The sequence below is a fragment of the Triturus cristatus genome, chromosome 10 (assembly GCF_964204655.1).
Source record: "Triturus cristatus chromosome 10, aTriCri1.1, whole genome shotgun sequence".
NCBI lineage: Eukaryota > Metazoa > Chordata > Amphibia > Caudata > Salamandridae > Triturus > Triturus cristatus.
The window spans coordinates 166219302-166231893 of record NC_140593.1 but is presented as its reverse complement, the minus strand read 5'-3'; the positions used below and the strand labels follow the sequence as shown (position 1 = coordinate 166231893).

Below are 12592 nucleotides of genomic sequence, written 5' to 3'. Positions count from 1 at the left end.
GACATTATTGACACAGACTAGGTGCATAAAACTTCAAACAGTGGTTACACAAAATCTTCTTTTCCTCCACATTGATGCGAGAAATGATGATATGGCAAAGACTATTGGGGTAGATAAATCTGTTTTAAGGACTCGATAAGCATGCATACAGAGCATAAACCCCAAGTTCTTACAAACAGGGACAATCCAACACTTCCTGGACATTTTATAGGCGGGACAGAAAAATAATATGTGTAATTCAGTTTCTTGATCTGCGTCGCAGCCAGGACAATTTTTAGGGGATAGTGGCAACCATTTGCTGGTAAAAGCTCTTATAGGTAGTGTGCCGTATCTCCACTGTAAATAGAGTTTTCTAGCAGAGTGGGGTCTAATCTCACTCAAAGCCTCCTCAAAGTGATAGAAGTCTTTAAAATTTAAGAAAGTATGTATTAAAATAAAAGATTGAGATTTACGAATAAAAACTGCTAGTTTGGATTCATAATACGAATTAATAAGATGCTTGCGGGAGACACTAAAACATGTTGTGGCCGGGTCTGACCAAAGTTGTGGAAGATCTAAAGTTCCTAGTTCTTTCTTCACATAGCTAAGCCAAGGATGTTTCCCTACATTGGGTAGACTCAAAACTTCAATGAGTTCATTTCTATACACCTGGGGCTCTGAAGTGGTCCAGATCCTTCGCCAGAATGTTAAAGGTTTGAGACCGAGAACTTCATCTATGGGTCTAAGGCCCAGATCAAGTCTCAATGGAAGTAAGGGAGTACTAGAAGGAAGGGCTAGCAATTGCCTTAGGAACTTAGTTTCTATAGATAAGATCTCTGGGCGACATTTACTTCCCCAGAGTTCAGCTCCATAGACTACTCCACCCCTTGCCTGTAGTTTGTATATTTCAAGGGGTGGACCAGTCGGTTTTGCGCTTGATCTATTAAAAAGTTTCATAATCCCCCTAGTTGCTTGGACTAATTTCAGTTGGGCCTTCGTTTGATGTGGGGCCCACGTCATTGTTTCATTAAGAGTGAGCCCCAAATACTCAAAAGTATGTACCCTTTCCAATGGCATTCCCCCTATACACGGATTTGGGCATGTCGTGGTTGGTGGATTAAAGATCATGAATTTGGTTTTAAGGGTATTTATTTCTAATCCCTGCTCCAAACAGAACAGCTCAAAGCCATCCAACACTCGCTGTAAACCCATCGGAGATTTGGAGAGTAGCAGAGTGTCGTCTGCGAACATTATCGCTGGGACCCTTTTACCAGCAAATTTAGGGGCGTCGTTGTCAATGACCTTATTTAGGTGTGAGAAAGCTCCGTTGACGTAGAGGCAGAAAAGGGTTGGAGCCAGCACACACCCCTGTCTGACTCCCTTGTCAACGGAGAATCTAGATGTTAAAGCCCCATTCTTCCCACACCTTACTTGCGCAAAATTTCCCTTGTGTAGTCGAATTATCACGTTTAATAAGGAGACAGGGATGCCCAATTGTAATAGTACAGACCACAATTTTGATCTAGGAACCAAATCAAAGGCCACATGTAAATCCACAAATATAGTGTACAAGGAACCGCCCTCCACTTTTACAACTTTCCATAATAACATCGTGAGGTGGAAGATTTGGTCCATAGTTGAGACATTCTTCCTAAACCCTGCCTGATAGGGACTCAGAATAGAGAACTCCTCTATCCAATCCCTAAGGCGCTCTAGAATCAGCCTTGCAAAAAATGTTTGGGGGACATCTATAAGGCTTATAGGCCTATAGTTAACCGGGAGTAAAGGGGAGCCCTTCTTAAAGATTGGAACTATTTCGGCTCCCAACCAAGTGCTGGGTATTGCCATGCCCTTCTGTACTGCATTAAACACGCCGTTAGGTAAGGAGCCCAAACCATCGGTTCATTTTTAAAGAGGTCACCAGGAAGTTTATCCAAGCCAGGCGCTTTACCGGCAGGAAGACTAGAAAGAATATCAAAAACTTCCTGTTCCCCAAAATCATCACCATGATGAACAGTGGTAAATTTGAACGGTTTTAGCTCCTGGGCCATGCCATTAGTGGGCAGATCACTACCATAAAGGGAGGAGAAATGGCCTTCCCAAACACTAGCAGCGATGTTGGGAGCTGTCGCTGGTAAAGGTTCAGACGAGCCCGTATTAACAATTTGCCAAAACCTACGAGAATCTTTTGTTTTAAGTGCCTCAATTAAATTATCCCAATTGTCACTATCCCACTCTGACTTAGCATGGTCAATTAGTTGCTTATATTCCCAACGTTTTTGTCTAATTCGCGCCTTATTATTATTAGACTTAACAGCTTCAAGGAGTTCTGTTTTTAATTTCCTACAAGCAGTATTATACCAGGTAGGTGTGTTACGGCTCCTACTCTCTTTAGGCGCTATAGGATTTAAAACATTAGCCAAAATAGCATTTAGCTCCAAATTTAACTCCTCAAATTTTTTATACATTTCTGGAGTGGGATCATGCAATGGTAGGGAACCTACGGCTTCCAGAACCGGGATTACCTTCTCATAAAGTTCAGGTAATAACACGGGGTGGTTAACTAGTTTTTCCCACCTCAGCCTGCGCCTATTACTGGATAAGTGTCAACCTGTATCTGAGTCCTTATTCTCAATACATGGGGCAACAAAGTTCCCCGGGGATAGCAACTGAAGAATCAGTGGGTTATGGTCACTATCTTCCCTTGATTCTACCCTAAAATCTACGACCTTTCCCCAAGCACAACTCTCAACAAAAATATAATCCAGCCTAGACTCTCTGCCTGGTTTGCTGAAAGTGCACTTGGCAGGGATGTCTGATTTACAACGGCCGTTACATGCCCTAATCGAGTACTTTAGAGTTAGAGCCGTAATCTGAACGGCATGAGGCGTCCATGACCTAGGTGGCAAACCCACGACTGGGGGTATTGCCCAATAGTCATCCTCCTCCTGGATATCACCATCTATCAAACCCGGGAGCGGTTCGAAATGGCAATTAAAATCTCCTCCTATTAGGAGGGTAGAGCCTTGGGGAACAGTATTTAAAAATGTAGAGAGCTCGTCAATAGTGACAGACTCCGCTGTCATATTCACCGGTCTGGAATAGACATTAATCAGAACGAGCCGAAAATCATTGGGCCATACCAGAATCACACACTGCACATCATGGGATGTCGTCTCCACAACCATGGCCTGGCAACCCAGGTGGGTACGGACCCAAATTGTCAATCCCCCAGATGGTCTACCCCTACCCCCCCACCTGGCTGGGATCGAAAATGAAACAAAGCCACTCCGGTGATGTTCGTCCCTTGCCCAGGTTTCTTGAAAAAGGCATATATCGTTCTTGTCTATAAACAGGCCCCATTCGGGGCACATTAGTTTATTACCAATCCCTGCTAGGTTCCACGACAATATTGTCAGTGGTGGAGGGAGAGGTGAGACTTCCGGGAATGGGTCCACAATAGGTTCGATGATTGTTGGATTTCCAACCCGCAGACCGTTATCGAGGATCCCATTCCATTCGCCTAAGAATGTTTTGGGAGGAGAGACTCTAGTTAATGTTCTCTTGGGAACATCCAACCCCTCAGTACCACCCTTACTCGCTGATGTAACTCTAGGGTCGGTGTTGATGATTTTCATAGTATCCATGACACCAACCAGCAACTGACTGGGTGGATCAGGGTTAGTAATTAGTCAGTCTATCTCACTCAGGCAACTGAACCTATTATAATCCTGATGGTGCAAAGTCGTGCTTAGGTGGTGGAAATTATTCATGGCCCCTCTAGAGTGGCTTCTAGCACCCACCCTCGTCCACCCTACTTCCGGGACCTCATCGAAATGCCTGTCGTGTGGAGGGTAGAAAAAAAACAATGGAAGAGTCCGTATTAGTGACTCTTCCTCTAAATGGGGGCATCTGAGAATAAAGGAAACTGCTCCAGGATCCCTAAAATTTACAACAACACAGTCGCCACTAATGCTTTTCTTAGATAATCCCAGCAATGCGACCCTTCTAACCATCATAATCTCACCAGAGAATTTTGGGGGAAGGGATCTGTGCTTGTTTAGCCAACTAACAACTTTGTTCTTTAATGAAGCAAATGATTCTTCTCTTGTGTTAGAAAGTTTGGGAACTCCAGCTAGGACAACTACCAGTGGCGCTGCTTCCGGAGGGAGGTTTAGTACTTGATCCTTCCTTAGACTATTAGCCTCCTGGATTTCTTGCTCTATGTCCACAATGGGCTTATCCGCCACCTTAAGAGTAGAGGGAGGGACGAAGTGCTTATTCACTTTTGAAACAGCCTGTGTGCGGGGAGGGGTGTTTGCCGGTTCTAAGATACTTGCTGAGGAAGCAGAATTGGGTAGACACTCGGTTAATACAGGAACAGCCCTGCCCCTTCCCGTAGTCAGCGGGCTATGTGGCAGTTCTGACCTAGGCTCAATAGCCCTTTCTATATTTGCCAGCCTAGAAGCTATTTGATTAAGTCTGGCAAAAAAGGGGTTCAAAAAAGATTTCAGGAGACCTTCAAGAACTTGAATTTGAGGGTCTACCCTTACCTGGGTACTATCACTATTGATCATATTAGGAGGGTAATCTACCGGGGAACTCTGTGTAGAAAGAATGGCCGATGGGATGTCAGGATCGTTTGCTGCAGTGAAAATCACCTTAGCTTTTGCCCCTCCCAAGGAATTTGTGTGGGATGCAGCAGCTACCCTTGGATTTTTACCCCCCACAGCCTGCACTCCCCGCTTCCTTTTAGGTACGGCCCCCTCCCTGTTGGCTCGGGCTCGCTGACGACTAATTTCTGGTCCCCTAGCGAGCGATCGATTAGATACAGGCACAAGGTTAGGACTATTAGAAAGAATGAGGGGGTCAGTATTATCACCAAGGGGACACGCAGGGTCCTGTGACATAGTTGCCTCTAAACAAGCATTAAGCGATGCAGACTCAGGCAGCGTAATATGCCTATCAGGTGTTCTTGCATTAGCTATATGACCAAGAGACGATCTTTTAACACTGTCAATGCCCTGCGAGAGACGCCTTTCCAGGATAGTGATCTCATTTGAAATCAAAGAGTTAGATCTCAGCAAGAAGCAATCCAGAGTGCCCGCCATTGATACACTAGACGAATGGGCTTTGCTTCTAGTCTCCCTAGTCGACATTTTCTATATGAGTTATGTCAGTGGACCCCTGGGGCTACAAGGTCAGAAGAAGATGGCCAAGAAAAAATGCTGCAAACAACCAAGAGAAATGGCCCGGTCCGGTCTTAGACGGTCTGTAAAGGGCTAGAACGGGCCCCCGCGCTGCGTTACTATGCACACGTGATATTCAACCTAGATTGTGGGACGGAGACACAGTGGAAGAGGCAGCAGCTATGAGTTGGAGGGCTGCTGGTCCTCGCAGTCCTTTGCGCTATCGCCTCAGTAGACAACAAGTAAGTCTCCCTGCGAGTGGCACCCGCAAAGCGGGGGCCGCGAGGCGTTTTTGAAGTGTTCTGGATAAGAGGGCGGAGACACAGTGGAAGAGGCAGCAGCTGTGAGTTGGAGGGCTGCTGGTCCTCGCAGTCCTTTGCGCTATCGCCCCAGTAGACAACAAGTAAGTCTCCCTGCGAGTGGCTCCCGCGAACCGGGGGCCGCGAGGCGTTTTTGAAGTGTTCTGGATAAGAGGGCGGAGACACAGTGGAAGAGGCAGCAGCTGTGAGTTGGAGGGCTGCTGGTCCTCACAGTCCTTTGCGCTATCGCCACAGTAGACAACAAGTAAGTCTCCCTCCAAATTATTTTCTTGCAATACCAAATTAGAGCTCCGTTTGCCAGATGAACACTACGAGGGAATTCCACATTATTCGGGGAATGGAAATCTTGTGATGAAAATATCCAGCGTACATGAAATATAACACACAGCGCCCCAGCCCTCGGTGGATGCACCGGCAGTCATTGGAAAATCAGGAGTCAACACCACCTCTCCACGGAGCTTGTGATGAAAATATCCAGTGTACATGAAATATAACACACAGCGCCCCAGCCCTCGGTGGATGCACCAGCAGTCATTGGAAAATCAGGAGTCAACACCACCTCTCCACGGAGCGTCTTCTCTCTGCTGGTGTGGCGATTTCAGATTGGAAATGTGTAGAACAGAGCTGTGCTATCCAACTGGACGAGCGGCCCTTCGACCAGCAGGCACATCAAGCAGGGAGTCACCTTAAATCATGTCCATCTTTTTCTCACCATGCTATGCTCATAAAAATATTGACAACGTTTGTAAACACAAAAATTTGTACACCCATGTCTTTGATGTTAATCTAGTTCTCATGCATCACTTTCATTATTAAGAAATTCTCACCAGCATTGCACGTGCTGTTGGTCTATGCTCCATGTACATGCAGCTTTTGAGAGAGTAAGAGACATAGACGAGGGACAGGGGGCGCGTGTATTCTTCAGGTGTAGAAAAACAGGGAGCCGTTCGGAAATAAAATTATTGCAAAGAACCCTTTTTCTTGAGGGTATTGTAAGCACCATTCTGCTCAGCTGCTCTCCAAATCTCGAAGCTCTGCTAATTCCAAGGACCTTTTCTTCTGAAGCCTAGAAGGGTTAAACAGTAGAAATTGCAGAAAATCCTTAAAAGTAGTTGACTTATGCAAAGACTTTTGTAACATCCAGTAGAACCCTCTTTACCCCTAGAGCCTGTGATTTCTCATGGCTCCTATAGAGAGGGTGACATAGACTGGTGTCACACAATCTCTCTCTTCAGATAATACCAGAGAGAGGAGTTGGCTAATGGAGATTGAGCTGTTACTTGCACAATAATCTTTGTGGCTCTTAATCAAGCATGCCAAGGACCTTAAGAGTTAACTCAGTTCTGCACCACCTTCCTGATTCATTTCATGTTTGTGCTTGTGATGAGTATCCTACACATGTTCAGAATCCTGAACCAAAGGAAGATGGACAGATGTATCTTGACATTCTGACCCCTATCAGCCATCTTGGTTAGGTATTTTATTAAGTCTTAGGAGCTTTTAGGTGTCTGTAGACAAAAGCTTCTTTTGGACAATAGCAACAATTTACAGCGAGCCTGGAGCCCCTCCCATTGTTTACCCTTGGATGGCTTTATTGTCATTCTCAATTGCTCGCTTCTTATTCAATGCTTAGCCTTTCATCCTTGTGTTTGTCCCTCTCTTGGACCATCGCCTGTCTACCATCCTTTTGGTTGAAAGACTTGCAACCCAGTAACATTTAGGGAAATGCATCTTTCTGTTTTTTATGAAGCACTCCATGAGAGTGAATTAGTTTTCTTCCTTTCTCTGGTGTGCTGTTTGCCATTGCCTCAATTTCCCACCTCCAATGCTTCCCCTTCCCCCGCCCCCACCTGTTTCTCTGTTGCTCCCCTTCCTACTCCTCGTGGGCCTTGAAAAAAATCTTTAATTTTCATTTTTTTAATTTTTTATTTACTGATCCAAGTGGCGTCCATCATCATGGAATGGTAAATAAAACAAAAAGGGACACTCACATTATTGCTTAGATGCATACTCATTCTCATTTGGTGATGCTTGTATGCACATACGTCATCATGCATACAAGTGAATACTTGGTGGTAGTAACATCATGTTTTCTTTTTCTTTTGCTGATTCACAGTATTGCTAAAAAAACGTTGCCAAAGACAATAGCTCAACAAGGCAAGACCTAAAGGCCTAAATTTGTCAAAGCCTGTTTTTTTTAATGCAGCCTTTTTAGAGGTATTTGTATAGTAAAACCTAGCCCATGGAGCAAGGGAGTGCTGCACAGGGAAAAGACAACTCTTATGAAGGTAAGGTGCTTCCCTGGGGTACCACAAGAGGGCACTGGTGAGTTGCACTCACAGGCCTAGAGGCATCGTCGAATGTTTCCAAAGCAAAGGTTGAGCTCATTACGTCAACTGAGGCAGGTGGGCAGAGATAATAGAGAGTCCAAAGTTGCCACAGTAAGAGAGTTTGCAAAATGTCCAAAGTTTGCAGACATTGTATAGTTGACATAGTTTACATTGTGGCGTTCGTGACTGGGCGGAGATCAGTTTAGGGGGAAATGGAGAGATTTGTTGGCTTTTGAGTTCTTTTCTGAGGGAGAGGAGAGATGCTGCTTGTCTTGGATGGGACAGCGCTATTCCAGAGTGACAAAGGTGAAAAAAAGCTTGTTTGTCTATCTTTTCCTGTCTGGTCTGAGGAAACTTCTAGGATCAATTGGTCAGTACTACAGCTTGTATGGGGGCAAACAGTGAAGGAGGGTTCATCTTCCAGGCCTTACTGTGAGAGAGAAAAGGCATGCGTGCCTGTTATTTTCTTTCCTGGTTTATGGGACGTTTGTATGTGATACTGTTGTTAGCAAAAATCTTGTCTTACCCTAACACCTTTTTCTTAATATCTTTAAGAAAACTATTGTCCCACTGGATGTAGATTTTCTAATAACTACTCGAGTGTAGGCATTGGCCAGTGGCCTATGCCCACCCTACCTCCCCAGAGAGGGGAGGGTTAAAAAGGAATCTCTGGTGATTACATCGGAGTCTTCCTGTCATCGCTCTCAAGGGCGGGTCTGAGGCGCACTCCCTCCTGCTTTTTCCCTCTCACTGTCCATCTGTGACGCCAGCACACCAAATAGCACGCTGACGTCACAGCCCCCCTCAGAGTGGCTTAGAAGGAGCAGGTGGGCGCTCCTGTGCGAGTCCAATGGGGATTGCAGGCCTAGTTGGCTCTCCCATATTTGATGGAGGCATCGCTGGAAAGGGGAGGCCGTCCATGCCTCTCCATTGCAACGTGCCTTTTTCAAACAAATTCCTATTTGTGGGTCGCAGACGTGCCACAATCCATGAACTAGCCACTAGATGCCGGGGATTGTAGCGTTTTTCGGCGATTGACACCTCTGGTACATGAACTGATCTCCCCTCCGACCTGTTTTTTTTTTCAAAAAAAGATGTTTGTTTTCCCCGTGGGGCTGCAATTGCGATCCGCCCCAAGGGGAAAACAACATGGTTTGCATATTTATTTTCCAGGGGCAAATTGGTTTTGTTTAATTGTTGTTTTTCCATGGGGGGCGCAATTGCACACTTCTTTGGCCCACAGGGGGAAAACAAAATGGCAGACACTTTTGCTGTTGTCAGCTATTTGACTAACTTCCGACCACAGAGGGGCATACATTTTTTCACAGCAATGTTTCTTCTCACCTGGGTGTGTGATTGGGCCTCAAAGTAAGCTTGGATCAGTCCCCCAGAGAAAACAAACAAGTGGATAAAATTTGCAGTGGTTGGAAAGGTGTGATATGGCCTTTCCCAATGAGGGGCATGAATTTTTGGCAGCAATGTTTGTTTTGCTCTGTAATGACACGATCCGCCTCCCAAGGTGGAGATGATTGGCACCCAGGGGAAATCGAAACAGTCCCCAATCCACGGGACCACCACAGAGTTTGTGGGACTGTTTATTGGTCTGATGGGCAGGTTTTTACTGCTGATTTTTCTGATATTACCACAAACATTCTCTGTAGCAAGCATAAATGCATGCAGTCTTCCATCCAGTCTGCTTCACCCATTAGCCTGTTCTTCTGCTGTCATCACATTGTTCTTCCATCTACTACAGCACGGGGCAGTGGGCCAGCCCATTTCGGTCATTAACTATCTTAACTGTGAATGATGGCATTCTACCTTTTCATGAGGAGCATGTCCACACACCACGTAGGACTCTTTAGTTCCAGGGGCTACTATGGTAATGTGTGTTTCTTTAAACCAAAGCCAGAGTTTGGTTTCAGATTTTTTTTTATATTGTCAATGGCCTGGCAGCTCCCCTAAACATAAAGTTTTGCCAAAAACAGTGACAAAACAAGCATCAGCAAAGCCAAAAGACCGGCAACAAACAACAGACCTATTGGCTTTGCAAGTTCTTGTTTAGCTATCTGGTTTGCTAATGAGGGACACTTTTATTGTGGCGCCCCGTCCTAGTTTCTGACCCTACCTGAATCTGATATGGCTTGGTTTTAGCTGTCTCTCACCTAAAATGATCTCTGCTGCTCTTGAGTGACATAACAAATGAACAGTGACTGGAGAAGACTCACCCCTTGTCCCAGGATGTATGCTGTGGTATTGCATATTAGCATGTTGAAGTACCAGTTTGTTATTTTTCGATCATTGGAGAAGTTCTTCAGATCGCAGCATTAAGAAGTTAAGTGCTTTTTTGATTTTCACTTTGACATATCTTACACGTGCACACAACCACCCATTGTATTATAAGCATAATTCTGTGTTCTATATAGGACATAGTATTTCAGAATGAAGGTTTTAGACAGATTTTAGACAATCAACAGAGATAGCTTTTCTTTGATGACAGCTGCACAGGCCCTAACTTGTGAAATAGAGGAATGTTCTCAGGCAGGATCTAATACTGAAGCAGCATCATAGAGAGAGGATAATAGAGCAGAGTCCTGAAGTGATTTTTCAGTCAATGACTCGTCTTCTAGTGATTTTGAGGAAGATGGGCATGACAGTTGTGATGTCACTTCGCAGGCACAATCTGTGCAGCAGAGAGACAGTAGGAAGATAACTCAATTAGAGAGCAGACATGTGCAGCGACAAGCCTAGATAGTGTTCTCTTGGCGGCCCACCAGTTTGGTTCCCCCATTCAGTGCACACGCTGGATGTGAAGTGAATGCATCAAATCTTTTGCCTTTTGACTATGTTCATCACTTTCAGGATGTTGACGTCCTTGAGGGAATTGTGCGCCAAACAATTTCTGAGGGAGCATGAAGTCACTATTGGGTCTCTTTCAAGGGCACACCCTTGGACCCCCAATTCATTTGGGGCAAAAAAACAGGGTCTTACACTCAACATGGGACTAGTGTACATACCAAGTGTACAGTCCCACTGGCCTGCTCTCATGGATTGAGCACCACCCAGCTTCTCACCAGTCATGAGCAGAGATAGGTTTTTAATATTGCAGCGTATGCTGCATTTCAATCATAATTCTGCTTTGTTGCCCCAGGACCATATAGACTTTGACAACTTGCTCAAAATTTGGCCTGTCCTGGAACATATGTCTACAAAGTTTCCAGAGGTTTAAGCTCCTGGAAGGAATATAGCTTTTGATGAGTACTTCATCATGTGTAAAGGGTGACTGCTGTTCAGGCAGCAAATACCAAACAAAAGAGCTTGTTATAACATCAAAATGCTATGTGAGAATTGTACATTTTATTTATCCGGCTTGATGGTATGCACAGAGAAGGACTCTACCATAAATGTATAGGTTGCCCTTCCATGCTAGGAATAATTGCAAAGACTGAATGGGGAGCATATCCAAGCACTCCTTCATGAAGGTTATAAACTTTATATGGAGAACTTCTATACAAGTGTTGAGCTGTTCTGCAAACTCTACAAAGCTGGCACTGTGACTTGTGGTACAGTTCGATGTCGCTGCAAAGGATTCCTGCAGGAGCTCATTTGTAAAAAGCTCAAAAAAGCCCAGAAAACTGCGCTGCATTCCAATTAGCTGCTCGCAATCAAATTGTCCGATAGGCGGGATGTATATGTGGTCACTACAATCCATGATGAAAGCACTTTCATCGTCCCAGTTTGGGGTCAGTTGACAGATGTTCACAAGTCAAACAGTATACTTGGTTCCAAGTACATGGGCAGAGTGGATCAGAATGACCGGGTTCTTCAGCTGTATAACGCAAGTTGTAATATTAGCACATGGTATTAGAAGCTGTTTACCTACCTGATCCAGTTATCAACATACAGTGCCAGTGTTGTCAGATCACCACAGGAAGAGCGCTGTCCTGCCTTGACTTTCAGTTGACCGTAATTGAAAGTCTTACTGCTGCAGAAGTGGTAGCCTCTACTTTATCTGCTGTGGCGAAAGTCGTAAGACTTCGGGATCAGCACTTTGCTGACCAGGTTCCTGTGACACAGAGAAAGTGTGGGCCATGTCATCATTGCAGAATTTGCACTAAGCAAGGAAAGAGGCACGGGTGTCGGTATTACTGTCCCCAGTACCATCTCAGCCTGACCTATGTTTTCCAACTTGTTTCACTCTGTACCATACAAAAGTGAAGTATTAGGAAATTGACTGGCGTGGAGGTGGCCAACTGATAGTATATACCTTTTAATGGCTATTCAGTGATACATACTAAACATGGGCCACTGCTTGCCTGGGCAAGCAACCTTTGAAATTGTTCCCTCTAGTTGAGAAAAGATTGGTCTTCCTTGTGGCCTGCATGCCACCGTCATCCTCCAACAGAACGTGACTCAGGTTCTGCTCACTGAACGATAAGTGCATTACAGTCACAGCACTGCGCATATCAGTGGACAGAACATATGCATTGTCACAGAATACCCTGTGCACCAAAACCTAAGCCCCTTAGTAGTTTTTGAAGTGCTCTTTAGGGAATCTAGGACAGTCTTCCCCAACATGTTTACCTTAATTTCAAAGGTAGATATGTTCTCAAAGTTTAAAAATTGTAGGTCAAGTCCCAAAGGAATCCTCTCACCCCTCCCCCCCCCCCCCCCCCACCTTACATCCACAAACTGGAAGGAGTTGGATTTAGCAAAGCGAGAGCACTAAAGGTGCATGAAAGCTACGTCTTCCTGAGCCTCAGTTGGTTGTCACAGG

The 12592-nt window shown here is 45.0% G+C and overlaps 1 protein-coding gene across 2 annotated transcripts in view; it reads right to left on the bottom strand.

The window, feature by feature from the left end:
- The window catches only part of NHSL2 (NHS like 2), a 1089020-nt gene that overhangs the window by 702239 nt on the left and 374189 nt on the right, over nucleotides 1-12592 (bottom strand). The window lies entirely within an intron of this gene.